The sequence below is a fragment of the Dreissena polymorpha genome, chromosome 3 (genome assembly GCF_020536995.1).
Source record: "Dreissena polymorpha isolate Duluth1 chromosome 3, UMN_Dpol_1.0, whole genome shotgun sequence".
NCBI classification, from domain to species: Eukaryota; Metazoa; Mollusca; class Bivalvia; order Myida; family Dreissenidae; genus Dreissena; species Dreissena polymorpha.
Window position 1 is genome coordinate 60,811,079 of NC_068357.1, and position 10,657 is coordinate 60,821,735.

A 10,657-nucleotide genomic window follows, 5' to 3' on the forward strand; every position below is an offset into this window, starting at 1 on the left:
CATTTGTAGACTTAAATTGTTTTCCCTCTGGTCGCGTGTCTCTGTTTTATCTGTGAAAACATATTTAGTAAATATTATTTCTCCAAATATATTTATGTTTTGAAGTTTTTATACATGCCGCAACTGTATATGTGTCTATTGTTTCGAAAAATGTAAAACGCGTCTTTGTGTTGAAGGTCATTTTGCAATGTAATGGTTCAACTTTTTATTATTAATAAAACAAACTGTCATGTTATAACACGTTCACTTTCTTGAGGATTTATGTTGCGGAACATGTTCGCGTTCAGATAAAGGTTATAATGTTATAAAAAACGACAAACAAGTTATGTTATCCATGAACTCTTTTGCCTTTTCACGCTTGAGTGTAGCATGTATAAAATCTATTTACAGCAAATGTTATGATAAAGACACAGTTATGAATAAAACGATAGAAGAACAAAGAGAGGGACAAATAAAGCGAAATCACTATGCTATTCCAAGTTCATTCTAATATATGTGAATGATGATTGAAATTGCCATTATAAAACCACATACAAAAATTACTGTCCATTGTATGTAGGTCTTAAATAACATATATGTCATTTTTAATTTGACATGTAATAACAAGAATGTATTAAAAACAAATATTTGAAAATGCAGTTTATGTTCATTAAGACAGACATCGTGTCTTATTGTATTATGTACAGTCATAAATAAGCATCATACCGGTTGCCTGCTAATGCCAATTTTGACACACAAACAAAAAGAGAGGCACTTTCACTAATCTCTATATCATTCTTCTGCTTATCAGTGAAAATAGACCATTTCCATAATCGCTATCGTTATCAAACACAACGGATGAATCAACTTAAGTTCGCTCTTTGAATTCACATGCAGCTGTATCTCCCAAAGGAACCTTTTTAAATGGCCATATGGCAATAATCTGTTATAAACTGTTTAATCCTCTTCAATGCTATCGTCGTCCACTGATCTCTTAAACAAACAAAACAATATTTACATGTCTGAAACGTACACTTTTACCCTACATGAAAGTGCGATGTTATAAATGACCTATACTACCATGTTTGTGTTATACGTAAAATCATATCATGCGCATATAGAATATCAATCCATTGCTCGGTATGATAATAATAAATCAATGTTACAAACGTTTTCATACAAAAAAGCATCTTAAAAAAGTAAAAGAAGCATTACTTACTAAACTTTACTCCGTCCTCAATATGAAGGTAAATTATTCGTACGGTAGCCCTGCAAGCAAAAAATGTATGCATGCATTTTTATTTTCATATGATTAGTCTATAAAGCGTCATGTGCTTCCCTTGAATAAGAATTGATACGACATATGTATTAAGTTAATCAAATATAATTACAACTGTTTAAAGCTTAAGTTCCAGTGGGATGTGGTTTTAGGTTTAGCTGTTTAAATTCGATTACTTCAGCTTATATTCTAGTCAGTATTTTGATAAGGCATCATCTAACTCCCTAACTCATAAAAATACTTAATCGAAATATGATCAATACATTAAATGCTTTAATAAAATTAATGTACATGCTTGCAATAAAAACTAAACATAAAACATTGAGCATAAATCAATTGGCATGCAAAATAAAGCCTACAATGCCTATTGTGATCGAATTTTCTAAATATATTTAAATAAAAGCATACCACAATCGCTACAAAATAGTTGTGTCTGCCATACTAAGCTTCCGCAACGTTGACAAGCAATCTGAAACAGATGTTTGAACAGGATCATGCATATTTTAATTTGTCTTCAAACTCAACTAATTACAAAGAAATAAACAAAATGCACAGGTTCGCTGATTCAATTAATCAAGTAAAGATTGTTTTGCTCGCAAATCATGTTTATAATGTCCTCTCTTTTTTGTCTAAAAAGGGAGGACCATAAGTTAGCTTATTTGAACATATGCAAAGCTCATAGATTAGAATGGAATTACATGTGAAACAAACATGTGAAACAAAATTAATATATTAACACGTTACTAAATATTGTACGTGTGTCTATTAATCGACATATTGCCAAGGAAACAAATGACATTAAACAGGAGAACATTGCTTCAATTTTGCAAAACAAAATGATTTTTAATTCCAGCAGAGTTTCAGTCATTCCTGGTCAGCTATTTCGGAATCTTAGCTTATGACCTCTCGTACTTTATCGCGCTCTTGCGAAATGGGAACAGATCTCGTTTTGTAACCAGAGTAATGATTTGAAAAATATGTGGAACAAACAGCATTTTTATTGCACATATTAATAATTAAAGATGTATGCTTTGATGTTTAGAGGAGTATAGATTAAGTTATTATATAGAAATCAATATGAAACAATCAACCCCACACACCAGGAAAAGCCGATGTTTACCCCTGAGTCATGATATGAACAAGCACAGTAGACGCACACTAATTATCTAATTATGTTACAGGGCAAGCATCAAATCCCAAAACAGTGTTGTTTCAGAGTTTTGTTTGAAATAGCTCACTATGCTACTCAACAAAAATGATATGACCTCATAGGCGTAATCGGTCTTTTGCCAGTGAGACATTATTTAAAAAAAATGTAGAGACGTCAACGCGATGGTTGCCATCAGATATAAAAATGCTGGCACTGCGATTTCATAGAAAAACATGTCAACTATTTAAAACAAAGTTCACTATCTAAGCCATGAGACGCATTGACAGAGGCTAGTTTTGATTATAGGGGCAGGTGATAACAAATATACGATGATTCACAACCAAACACAAAGCTCTTGGAGTTTTTTGTACACACTTAGTAGGGGAAATTTGTATAAGGTTATACACCAAATGTTTAACCCTCAATCTTAAGATTTCAGACATAAAAACTCAGAAGAAGGTCACTATAATCTGATACATACCAACTATTCAAACCTTTCCGTTTCCGAGAATAATTCTTTTAATTGTTTTACTTTAATAGTTCATATTAATCATTTGAATCCTTTGGCGTGGACAGTGTTGACCCCTGGAGAATGATTAAATCAACCTTAATTAAAATATACAGTTCAAACTATGCTGGCTATCATATTGCCAGTAAAAGCTATATTAATGCATTGTTACGAGTTTTCTTCCATTCTTTCCGAATAGCGCATGGGGCACACTTTTTGAAATTTAAACGTTTTTGGTTGATACCTTACATACATAGCTAAACGTGATTGAAATAAAATTCGACATTACTAGATAGTACTATGGTTTGATTGTGTATAACGTTATGCAGTTTAGTCTTATCTTCACAATACAATACAATACTGAAAAAAAAACGTTAAATACAAAGTTTGAAATTCGGTAATACACATAGTGCATTAGGCTACTTGTGCGTATTGAAACTTAATCAAGTATGGAAGATGTCAATGAAAGAAAACTGTCGATTAGTATCCATTACAATCACACACTACACGAGGTGTTAGCGCATGTGCACATCAAGCACTTGTTGAGTTTCGGGTTTATAAGTTATTTTTCAATAACGCTTTTAACATTACTTTAACCAAACGTTGCATTAAACAAACCCGTATTGTCAAATTAAGTTAAGTAAAGCATTTTCGATATGCTTAGTGGAACATATCATAATCTTATATTGTATTTGTACAACTGCAAACATATTAGTCAATACATTTGTGATGTTTATATACCATAATCATGTGGAAGCTCGGATAATTTGTACGAATACACGTTTAATATATGTTTAATTGCAATAAATTTCCTGTCTTAAAATATACCCTTTTTAATATGTTTTATTAGCACATGGTGATGTTTTTGTCAGTTTGCTTGACTTTGAAAAATAAATGTATTATCACTGTTTTATAGATGTAGTGATATATAATATATATAAACCTCTTATTGAAACTTGTATTGGTGCCACATCCGGATACTTCTCACAATAAACAATAATCGGTCAAATAGGACGAATATAATGCATTGAATATATACTGCAATGAAAGATATTAGTTCAAAAGTTGAAGTGAAAAGTACAAAAGTTAAAGTAGGTAGGAAGTGACACCAGGAATTGGCCTCTTACTAGACCAACGTTTACATATTTCAATGAAATTATTCCAACAATCGCAAAATAACTGATTTCAATAATTAAATGAAGCTCTATTTTGTATTTAACGTTTTAGCGTTAGCATTTTAACTGCAGGTTTTTAAAAAACATAAATTATTGAGAGTTTTAGTCTCAAAATGGGGGGCACATGGTCTAAGAATAATTATATGGCGGTTTTTTGTATGAGCTTATTAAGAAAGTTGCTAAGAGGTTGACAATAATTTCAACGCGGACCATTGCAAAACAGGACAGCTCATTTCAATGCCGAGCGCCATTGGCTCAATGGCTAGTTTGAGGTCTAGATGTGTATCAATGCCTTGCAAGTAGGGCTAGTTGGGATGCGCCTGTTTTAATCAGGGCTAGCGCTTTGAAAGAAATGGTGTTTTGGAAAGACGTAAGAATGTAAAATATAGGGAATTCATGTGCACATATAGAAGACACTAGCTCTAGAGATAAGTGTGACTGTGACGCCAGTGGAGCTAGTTTTATGTCTTATATCGCTAACGTCGATGACAATGGCATAGTGGGTTGTTGGTAAGAATCAGAAAGTGGATTGCGTTCCACGTGGAGCTATAGGCTCGATATATATAATTTTACAGATTTCAATGAAATTTTTGGAAGGGCGAGAGGTTGAAGTTAATACATATAACAAGAATGTAGTAAGCATACTAGCTGCTGGAAGCAAAAAGTCGTATTAGATATTTTTTATCTGACTTCAGACATTGTCCAAAAAATCTCATGCGAAACAAATACCATGGCAAACAAATTCGATTGGAAAAAATCCCATTGGAAAAACAATCCCATCGGCAAATGCAAAAATCCTATGGGAAAACCAACTTTGCTAATAAATTTTATAGTAAAACTTACAGATTTTGTAAGCCAAAAAATTTATGTTTGGCTCTCATGACTTAATAATATGAGTTATAAACCTTTTGTGGAGCACACCAAATATACACGATAGTAGTAAGGGGCTGTACTATATAAACTTTATATACAAATAGTTTGAATAATAGATTCATATCGTACATTTAATACGTCGATTTTTCTTTACATATTTCACTAGATTAGAAGTAGCACATGTATGGGCCTATTACTTTGCCACCTTTTTACATATATCAAGTAAAATCTTAAAACGACCGCAAGTAAATAACCGATTTCAAGTATTCTGTTTAAAATTTAAAACATGAATAAGATAAGTACAACAAAGGTAATCCAAACTGTATATCATCAAACATTTCCGTTTGTTGGAAGTGGTGAACACTAAAGTGAATATATACCATTGTAAATAATTTTTCATAGATAGTTGAGAAATTAATAAATGCATACACATAACCTTAAAGTAGATCAAATAAATCTATTAATGCCAATCATACATGACAAATAAAATGCTTAGGCTACCACTATTAAAATCGACAAACAATAGAGTGCTTTGTGGCTCATGTAGCATCCGAACTGATCCTAACTGTTGCTTGATATAAAAGCAATACAGCATATGGTGTTTATACTATTTTATATAGTTGTATGAACAAGATATACAGTATGAGACAATTTAGTTGATTTTTTAATATAATAATGCGATAATGGTCTTTGTTTGCACTAAAATGTTGCGCATTAACATACCATCAATATGAAAATGCGTGTTTAATATTTTAGTACAAAACTTAAACGTTTGTAATATATATTTTATATTATGTTTATTTTTTGTACCGAGTAAAGCAATGGTTAAAAAACGTTCAAAAATTAAAGCAGTACACATATTTAAGAGAATCAAATACCACGATCACGTTTCACCCGCTGGGACTACATCCCAGGTCTTCTTTATTAGAAGGCGTTCTAATAAACAACTCGGTCAATAAAATAAAAGAGAAAGTACAAAGGATGTTGTATACAACAAAACAGAGATCTACGTGTAACGAACAGTTCAGAAATAATGCATGTATCCTTTCCATTGCGGTACAAATGCGTCATTTGTGTAAATTTAATTTGATTATAAAACATAAATGCTATGTTTTACATATGTTTCTGTTCAAACTTACTACTACTACTACTTCTACTACTACTACTACTACTACTACTACTACTACTACTACTACTACTACTACTACTACTACTACTACTACTACTACTACTACTACTACTACTACTACTACTACTACTACTACTACTTCTACTACTACTACTACTACTACTACTACCAGTGGCGGATCCAGGACTTCTGGTCAGGGGAAGGGGGGGGGCGTGATATTGAAAGATTTGCTGGGGGTCCAGCTGGATTTGCTGGTGGGTGCAGGGTAAAGCCCTGCAAGGGGGTCCAGGGGGCGAAGCCCCTCCTAAGCTTCACGATTTTAGAGATTTTGAAGGCTTTGACAACCACTTCTCGAGCATGTCACGCCTTATATACTTTCATCAAAGTACCTTCTTATAATGCCAAAAAGGGCATAGATTATCGTTTAGGGGGTTTGCAGGGGGCGGGGGAGCCGAAGCCCCCCGGTAACTTCACGATTTTAATGATTTTGAAGGCTTTGACAGCCATTTCTCGAGCATGTCACGCATGATATACTTTTATAAAAGTACCTTCTTATAATGCCAAAAAAGTGCATAGTTTATCGTTTAGGGGGTTAAGGGGGGGGGGGGGGGCGAAGCCTCCCAGAAGCTTCACGATTTTAATAGTTTTGAAGGCTTTGACAACCACTTCTCGAGCATGTCACGCCTTATATACATTCATCAAAGTACCTTCTTATAATGCCGAAAAAGTGAAAAGTTTATAGTTTTGGGGGTCCAGGCGGGCGAAGCCCCCCGGAAGCTCAACGATTTTAGTGATTTTGAAGGCTTTGACAAGTTTAAATAGGTGATTTAGATCTAGTCAAGTGTGAAACATCAATTGAATTGACTTTAATTTGGCAATGTTATGGGTGTACGCCGCGTCCGCCCCCCCCCCCCTGGATCCGCCTATGACTATTACTACTACTACTACTTCTACTACTACTACTACTACTACTACTACTACTACTACTACTACTACTACTTCTACTACTACTACTACTACTACTACTACTACTACTACTACTACTACTACTACTACTACTACTACTACTACTATTACTACTACTACTACTACTACTACAACTACTACTACTACTACTACTACTACTACTACTACTACTACTACTACTACTACTACTACTACTACTACTACTACTACTACTACTACTACTACTACTACTACTACTACTACTACTACTACTACTACTACTACTACTACTACTACTACTACTACTACTTCTACTACTACTACTACTACTACTACTAAATGGTGACCTGAATTTCCACAAAGTACAATCAGGGGATGAATTCTTCTAAATTGTAGGTCAGAGTCATAGCAATCGTCGGTAACCTAACATGATTATTCCAGAGATATGTTTGCTTTGGTCTTTTTTTAGTTCGTTAGTAGTTAAATAAATAAAATACTGATACAATACAGAAATACAGAAAAGCAAACCGTAATATAAAGTTGTACGCGGACATTAATATGACTTTTCTTGAAACAACAGGGGGCGTTAACTCTTTAATTGACGGTCATGGTAAAAGGTCTTAATAAGTGGTTATGTCCCAAAGCCATGGACGTAACTGTTTTTTCATCGTAAGTATTTATATTTCGCGCAACGAGAAATGGAGTTTCTGCACGCAAACGTTTGCATAATTGTCTAAGTACACAAGAGAGATAATTATGCTAAATTGCGGGTCAGACTGTTGCGCCTTGTTTCGTGACTTTCCATGATGACCCCGAAGAAATGTAAGATCTGCAAGTTGAATGGCAGTTTTCATCAAATATATTAGCATGTTGCAAGAGTACCTTGGCCCTAAGTTCTTTTTGCTAGAAAAGCGTAGGCGTACCTTTATTAGTACAAAATAAGAGCATAATCCTGGTAAAACGCAGGAAATGGGTATACGTCATTCTCACATAATGTTTATAAAGACATTGGGTGTAAATGTAAATGTCGAGATTTACTTCAATATCTGTACAATATACACATATATATTGAATAGTTGCATGTTAACTTCATTGACAATTTTCTTTGTGAATAGTTGGACACCATTTCACAAAATTGCAGGTTGCAGTGATAATACGTGGTCCGTGACCTTAAACAATAAGCCCCAAAACATGTTTAAAGTTCAAAATGAAATATCTGTATGGAAAAAGCGATATGAAGATGGTTTACGTTTGCCTCTACGGCGCCGACATTTTAGATGAGAAGTATTGCTAGGGATATGTGAAAAATCGATCTAAAATTGAATGATAAACATATTTCATAGTCCTGATCCCGTTAAAACATTGATTTGAGGTCGCTCTACAAACTCAAGAGTCAACACGATTTATGTCATTTAGTTGTCATCATACACAATGTATTGGATTCATTATAACATTAATAATGTTTGTTCAAAGCAGGTCAACTGTACCTCATTACAAATTTCAGGAACATCTTCAACAACCTCGTCACTGCCGTCACCCGTTTCGTGCAGTTGTCCTATGTCAGTGAAGTCGTTTTTGAATGTACACTCTATAGTTTTGTTGGGCAGGAAACTGAACTTTGCGATATTGTTTCCCAAGTTCGACTGTCGAATAATTGTTTTTATTTCATCCACCTCTTTATCCAAGCGTTTCGACACGACAAAAAGATGGCGTTCGTGTTTTTTATGTGACAGGTCGTATATTAAACTGCATTTTTTCATAAAGCGTTTTTTGGCTTCTTTGCATACATTTTCAACTGCCCGGATATTTGTGTCATTGTATGTGTGTTTCACGATTACATTTTTTACCGCTTTTTCTCTCAGGAGATCAAGTATATCATGCAGTTTCTGTGTGTATTCCTTTATATCTTTCAAGCATGTTTCCTTGCATTCATCATTCAATTTTAAGTTTTCGGCAACACGTTTGTCTATCCCGCTGATCTCTTCTTCTAGTTGTTTGAGTGTATTTGTGAGTTCATTCGTCCCATTTTCATCATGCTTAACATTATTAAGGTCGATAATGTCATCAAGACACGCCCTGTGATTTGCATACATGCAGCAACCGCAAATCGTTGCGTCATCTTTTACACAATAAAAAGAATTGGCGTCGGTAAAATGGATGGAACAATTTTGTTTGTGAATGTCGGGTTTCCTATCTACTGAGATATTTGCAGATTGGGTTGATTTATCGAAGGGAAAAATTGTTTGGTCAATAAATATAGTGACTCTTTTGTGGTTAAAAAACATTTTTCACACAGACGAAAACTGCAATCTTCACAGAATCCAAACACCAAGTCGGTAAAACAAAGTCCACACTCGTGTGATGGTGTTTCCATTTTAAATAGATTAAATATCCTGAAACAAAACATAAATAAAGGAATTTTAAATGATAAACACCTACGTAAGCACTTCCGCATAAAAATATATGTATTAGAAAATTAATAATTATTTAAACTCATCAGTGAAGAAAATGAGATGATTCTCTTTATTACGATAATAACGGAAACTGAAAGTGGCCTTTTCACAGATTTGGGCATGTATTGAAGTTTTTCATAAAATGCTTTATATTGATAAATTTAAACATTGGACCTAAAAACCTCTGGTAAAAAATAACAAGAATACAATTAAAAAAAGAAAAAAAGTAACCCTCAACTGGGCTCGAACCACTGACCTCTGGAGTACTGGAGTAAAAAAGTTTTCCACCTAAACCTCTCGGCCATCCGTGCTTATTCTATGAGGGGATGTATGTTTTACTCTATAAAAGCAATCCTTGTAGTTTCACAAAATATAACGACAACAACAGAACTTTCCAAATTATTAAATCGTTTCGCGTTGCAATGCTTTATTATTTAACCAATCGTTAAAGGATGCATAAAATGGATATTGTAAATGTTCAGTATTACTATTTCCCCACAAATATCAAAACTAAAACAAAAATGTGCGAATCTGAAACATTTTGTTTACCGAAACGTGAAATTGCCCCTTTAAAAGTTTTTTTTTAAACATAATATGTAAACTTTAAACTATTTTACAACATACACGTAGAAACATTACACGACCAGAGAAGTGTATCATAACGGTATTTCTCAATACGTTGGTAATGCGGAAAAATACGTGGTCATCTCTTACTATATTTTAGTCAATAACATACGAGTATTCTGAACGCAGTAATATGAAGTGAGCGCCACAGACATCGAAAAATGCGGAAATTCGTACGTGGTTTTAATGTTATACAACAGAAAATATTGTTTGTCAACACATGTGTCTTATTTACGTAAATGTACATTACCGTGTCAATTTAAACGTTTTTTATTTCAAGAACACACTATTATATTCAACGATTAAATGTAAGATAACTATAATAACTTTTTGACATCTATATTACGGCTTAAAACTTACCTGTTCTTCCGCTGCCTTAACAATTGTCCAACTTCCATGCAAGCTACCTTAATTTAAACGTTGATTTGATGATAAAACGAATAGAGAAATGTTTAAATGTCCACAATTTTAAACCGGCATTTCAATTAACTTCAACTATAAATATAAGCATTTGTTCTTGTATTTTTCAATTAAAAGATACC

At 33.6% G+C, this 10,657-nt stretch overlaps 1 long non-coding RNA gene across 1 annotated transcript; it reads right to left on the reverse strand.

The window, feature by feature from the left end:
• Nucleotides 1-460: 460 nt before the first annotated feature.
• Nucleotides 461-8,771, reverse strand: LOC127874415 (uncharacterized). The gene is made up of 4 exons (XR_008046889.1): nucleotides 8,526-8,771; nucleotides 1,667-1,727; nucleotides 1,199-1,248; nucleotides 461-972 (listed from the first exon to the last, which is right to left on the reverse strand). It is a non-coding gene; the product is annotated as an uncharacterized LOC127874415 (long non-coding RNA).
• Between the last annotated feature and the right edge of the window lie 1,886 nt (nucleotides 8,772-10,657).